This window comes from Odocoileus virginianus, chromosome 3, assembly GCF_023699985.2.
Source record: "Odocoileus virginianus isolate 20LAN1187 ecotype Illinois chromosome 3, Ovbor_1.2, whole genome shotgun sequence".
Lineage (NCBI taxonomy): Eukaryota > Metazoa > Chordata > Mammalia > Artiodactyla > Cervidae > Odocoileus > Odocoileus virginianus.
In genome coordinates, this window is record NC_069676.1 from 36662605 (window position 1) to 36668402 (window position 5798).

Here is a 5798-nt window from a genome sequence, read left to right on the forward strand (position 1 = left end):
TTGTAGGATTCAAATGCTTGGAACAAGAAACTGACTTTTTCTTTTTCTTTCTTTCTTTCTTTATTTTTTTAAAAAATTGCTATGCATTTAATAACAGAACTTCAAACTATACGAAGCAAACACTAACCAAACTAAGAGGAGAGAAAATATAAATTACCAATGTCAGCTACATAATCATAGTTGCAGGTTTTTTTTCTTTTTTTAAAAATTTATTTTTATTAGTTGGAGGCTAATTACTTCACAACATTGCAGTGGGTTTTATCATACATTGACATGAATCAGCCATGGAGTTACATGTATTCCCCATCCCGATCCCCCCTCCCACCTCCCTCTCCACCCGATTCCTCTGGGTCTTCCCAGTGCACCAGGCCAGAGCACTTGTCTCACGCATCCCACCTGGGCTGGTGATCTGAGAAATTGACTTTTTCATTTGTTTGTTTTTGATCAGTGTGGAATAGGATTTGCTTCCATATATTTCCTGGGATTTCTATTTTTTTAAATTCCACTCTTCTATGCAGTTTCAGTAACTCACTTTGTCAAGCTCTCTGCAGTGTCTGATATATAGGTAGCTTTTCTTTTGCTTTATTTTCATGTATTCTATTCCCAATTTTTTTCTCAATTTTGGATTAGAAATACTTGGAAATTTCCATATCCTTCATGAAGCAATGTGGGTTTTTAAAAAATATTTTCTTCTTAAACGACAGATATCATGCCACACAATTTTTCCTAGCTTTCCTGAAAGAATAATTGTGAGTCATCTTTCTCATATAAATAAAACTATACTTGGTATCGAAAACCATTTATGCCTTGCAAAAAGAAATTTGAGACACAGATGCAGAGAACAAACACATGGACACCAAGGGAGGAATGGGGGGTGGGATAACTTGGAAAAATGGGATTGAAACACATAACACACTACAATGTATAAAATAGAGAAGAACCTATTGTATAGCACAGGAAACCTTACTCAATGCTCTGTGGTGACCTAAATGGTAAGGAAATTAAAAAAAGAGAGGATATATGTCTAGATATAGCTGATTTGCTGTGCTGTGCAGCAAAAACTAACACAACATTGTAAAGAAACTCTACTCTAATAAAATTTAAAAATAAATAATTTCTGTAATATTGCATGAGAAAATATGAAACCACACTTTTCACTTTGGGATTGTTACTCTTTACATCACTCCTTTAACTGCTCTTTCAGATAATGGGAACTGCGTCATGGTCCCCTTTCAGTATCAGCCTACTGACAATGATGCTATAGGCTAGGAGACCCTGCGTAACTTGCCTCTGGTCTGGGGATTCTGATCTGAGACAATGTTTTGACTGAAATAGCACTTGTGTTGTACTACTTGTTGCTTTAATTGAAATGTAAATGACATGACATTACATTAGTTTCAGGTATACAATAGTTATTCTTTGATATTCATATGTATCACAAACTAATCACTACCAGTAACACTGAAGAAGCTGAAGTTGAACAGTTCTATGAAGATCTACAAGACCTTCTAGAACTAACACCTCAAAAAGATGTCCTTTTCATTATAGGGGACTGGAATGCAAAAGTAAGAAGTCAAGAAACACCTGGAGTATCATGCAAATTTGGCCTTGGAGTACAGAATGAAGCAGGGCAAAGGCTAACAGAGTTTTGCCAAGATAACACACTGGTCATAGCAAACACCCTCTTCCAACTACAGAAGAGAAGACTCTACACATGGACATCACCAGATGGTCAACACCAAAATCATTTTGATTATATTCTTTGCAGCCAAAGATGGAGAAGCTCTATACAGTCAGCAAAAACAAGACCGGGAGATGACTGTGGCTCAGATTATGAACTCCTTATTGCCAAATTCAGACTGAAATTGAATAAAGTGGAGAAAACCACTAGACCATTCAGGTATGACCTAAACAAAACCCTTATGACCATACAGTGGAAGTGAGAAATAGATTTAAGGGACTAGATCTAATAGACAGAGTGTCTGATGAACTATGGACAGAGGTTTGTGACATTGTACAGGAGACAGGGATCAAGACCATCCCCAAGAAAAAGAAATGCAAAAAAATCAAAATGGCTGTCTGAGGAGGCCTACAAATGGCTGTGAAAAGAAGGGAAGCAAAAAGCAAAGGAGAAAAAGGAAAGATATACCTATTGAATGCAGAGTTCCAAAGAATAGCAAGGAGAGATAAGAAAGCCTTCCTCAGTGATCAATGCAAGAAATAGAGGAAAATGAAAGAATGGGAAAGCCTAGAGATCTCTTCAAGAAATTTAGAGATACCAAGGGAACATTTCATGCAAAGATGGGCTCAATAAAGGACAGAAATGGTATGGACCTAACAGAAGCAGAAGATATTAAGAAGAGGTGGCAAGAATACACAGAAGAACTGTACCAAAAAGATCTTCATGACCCAGATAATCACGATGGTTTGATCACTCACCTAGAGCCAGACATCCTGGAATGTGAAGTCAAATGGGCCCTTACGAAGCATCACTACGAACAAAGCTAGTGGAGGAGATGGAATTCCAGTTGAGCTATTTCAAATCCTAAAAGATGATGCTGTCAAAGTGTTGCACTCAATATGCCAGCAAATTTGGAAAACTCAGCAGTGGCCACAGGGCTGGAAAAGGTCAGTTTTCATTCTAATCCCAAAGAAAGGCAATGCCAAAGAATGTTCAAACTACCACACAATTGCACTCAACTCACACGCTAGTAAAGTGATGCTTAAAATTCTCCAAGCCAGGTTTCAGCAATACGTGAACTGTGAATTTCCAGATGTTCAAGCTGGTCTTAGAAAAGGCAGAGGAACCAGAGATCAAATTGCCAACATCCATTGGATCATTGAAAAAGCAATAGAGTTCCAGAAAAACATCTATTTCTGCTTTATTGATTATTCCAAAGCCTTTGACTGTGTGGATCACAATAAACTGTGGAAAATTCTGAAAGAGATGGGACTACCAGACCACCTGACCTGCCTCTTGAGAAACCTGTATGCAGGTCAGGAAGCAACAGTTAGAACTGAACATGGAACAACAGACTGGTTCCATATAGGAAAAGGAGTATGTCAAGGCTGTATATTGTCACCCTTCTTATTTAACTTCTATGCAGAGTACATCATAAGAAACGCTGGGCTGGAGGAAGCACAAGGTGGAATCAAGATTGCTGGGAGAAATCTCAATAACCTCAGATATGCAGATGACACCACCCTTATGGCAGAAAGTGAAGAACTAAAGAGCCTCTTGATGAAAGTGAAAGAGGAGAGTGAAAAAGTTGGCTTAAAGCTCAACATTCAGAAACCGAAGATCATGGCACCTGGTCCCATAACTTCATGGCAAATAGATGGGGAAACAGTGGAAACAGTGACTGACTTCATTTTTCTGGGCTCCAAAATCACTGCAGATGGTGACTGCAGCCATGAAATTAAAAGACGCTTCCTCCCTGGAAGGAAAGTTATGACCAATCTAGTTAGTATATTAAAAAGCAGAGACATCACTTTGTCAACAAAGGTCCGTCTAGTCAAGGCTATGGTTTTTCCAGCAGTCATGTATGGATGTGAGAGTTGGACTACAAAGAAAGCTGAGCACCGAAGAATTGATGCTTTTGAACTGTGGTGTTGGAGAGGACTCTTGAGAGTCCCTTGGACTGCAAGGAGATCCAACCAGTCCACCCTAAAGGAGATCAGTCCTGGGTGTTTGTTGGAAGGACTGATGATTAAGCTGAAACTCCAATACTTTGGTCACCTGATGCAAAGAGCTGACTCATTGGAAAAGACCCTGATGCTGGGAAAGATTGAGGGCAGGAGGAGAAGGGGACAACAGAGGATGAGATGGTTGGATTGCATCACAGACTCAATGGACATGGGTTTGGGTAGACTTCGGGAGTTGGTGATGGACAGGGAGGCCTGGTGTGCTGTGGTTCATGGTGTCACAAAGAGTTGGACATGACTGAGTGACTGAACTGAACTGAACTGAATCACTACAATAAATCAAGTTAGCAGTCATTACCATACATGGTTACATTTTTTTCACATGATGAGAATTTGCAAGATTCCCTCTCTTGGCTACATTAAAATATAAGGTACAATTATATTAATTATAGTCCCATGTTGTACATTATATCCCCATGACTTATTCATTTTAGAACTTAAATTTGTACTTTTTTGACAATATTCATCCATGGTTGCTCAATCTCTACCTCCCAGTTCAAGCAACAATCTGTTCTGTAACTCCATATGCTTGGGTGTTTTGTTTTTGTTTTCATTTGACTGAATAGTGAGATCATATAGTATGTATCTTTTTCTTTCTGACATATTTCACTTAGCTTAATGCCCTAAAATTCACCCATTTTGTTGTAAGTGGTAAGCTATTCATTCTTTCTTGTGGTTGAATGATATTCAGCTTCTGTATCTTTCATAGTTCCACATAAATTTTAGAATTATTTGTTCTAGTTCTGTGAATGTCATGAGCATTTTGATAAGGATTGAAAGAATTAATATTATTAAATGTCAAAAAACCTAAAGAATATCCAGATATAATGCAATCCCTATCAAAGTATCCAGTATGTTTTTCACAGAACTAGGGAAAATAATCTTAAAATTCATATGGAATCACAAAAGAATGAATTGATGAAGCAATCCTGAGAAGAATAAAGCTGGGGTTATCACCCTTCCTGACTAGTCTACAACAAAGCTACAGAAATCTAAAAGCATGATACAGACCCAACAAATCTGATACATATCAGTAGAACAGAATAGAGAGTCTGGAAATAACACATCTATACTCAACTAAAGACAAAGGAGATAACAAAATACAATTTTTTCAACAAACGGTGCAGGGAAAACTGGACAGTGACATGTAAAAACATAAGATTAAAACATTCCCTCAAACCATATACAAAAACAAACTCATAATAGCTTAAAGTTCTAAAGGTAAGCCCTCATATATACACACATACATACACACACACACACACACACACACACACACACACACAATCCTAGAAGAGAACATAAGCATAACATTCTTTGACATCAGTTCAGTTCAGTTCACTCAGTCATGTCCAACTCTTTGCGACGCCATGAACCAGTCTGTTGTTCCAGTCCAGTTGTTCCATATCCAGTTCTAACTGTTGCTTCCTGACCTGCATACAGGTTTCTCAAGAGGCAGGTCAGGTGGTCTGGTATGCCCATAACTTTCAGAATTTTCCACAGTTTGTGGTGATCCACACAGTCAAAGGCTTTGGCATAGTCAATAAAGCAGAAATAGATGTTTTTCTGGAACTTTCTTGCTTTTCGAATGATCCAGCGATAAAGTGAAGTGAAGTGGCTCAGTCGTGTCCGACTCTTTGCGATCCCGTGGATTGTAGCCTATCAGGCTCCTCCGTCCATGGGATTCTCCAGGCAAGAATACTGGAGTGGGTTGCCATTTCCTTCTCCAGGGGATCTTCCCAACCCAGGGATCGAACCTGGGTCTCCCGCATTGGAGGCAGATGCTTTAACCTCTGAGCCACCAGGGAAGCCCTATTGATCCAGCGATGTGAGGTGTCAAATGTATGTCCCTGAGTACAACACAGGCTAGATCAGTGGATTATCAAGTATCCTTCTCCATGTGTGATTCCTGGGAGGAGACGTCCCTGAAAGATCACAGCTCCCTGTCCTGGTGACAGGGGCAATGCTGGACTTGCTGTCCTTAGGGTCCTCTGATGTCACATTGAGCTAAGTAAATGCATACCTGGGACTTAGTCACAGCTGCTCTTACTTAATACACCAATTCTATTACATAGGTGGAATTTCCCTATATA

At 39.2% G+C, this 5798-nt stretch overlaps 1 non-coding gene across 1 annotated transcript; it reads right to left on the reverse strand.

Annotated features, from left to right (window-relative positions):
• Window positions 1-5441: 5441 nt before the first annotated feature.
• TRNAW-CCA (transfer RNA tryptophan (anticodon CCA)) lies at window positions 5442-5513 on the reverse strand. The gene has a single exon. It is a non-coding gene; the product is annotated as a tRNA-Trp (tRNA).
• Window positions 5514-5798: the final 285 nt, after the last annotated feature.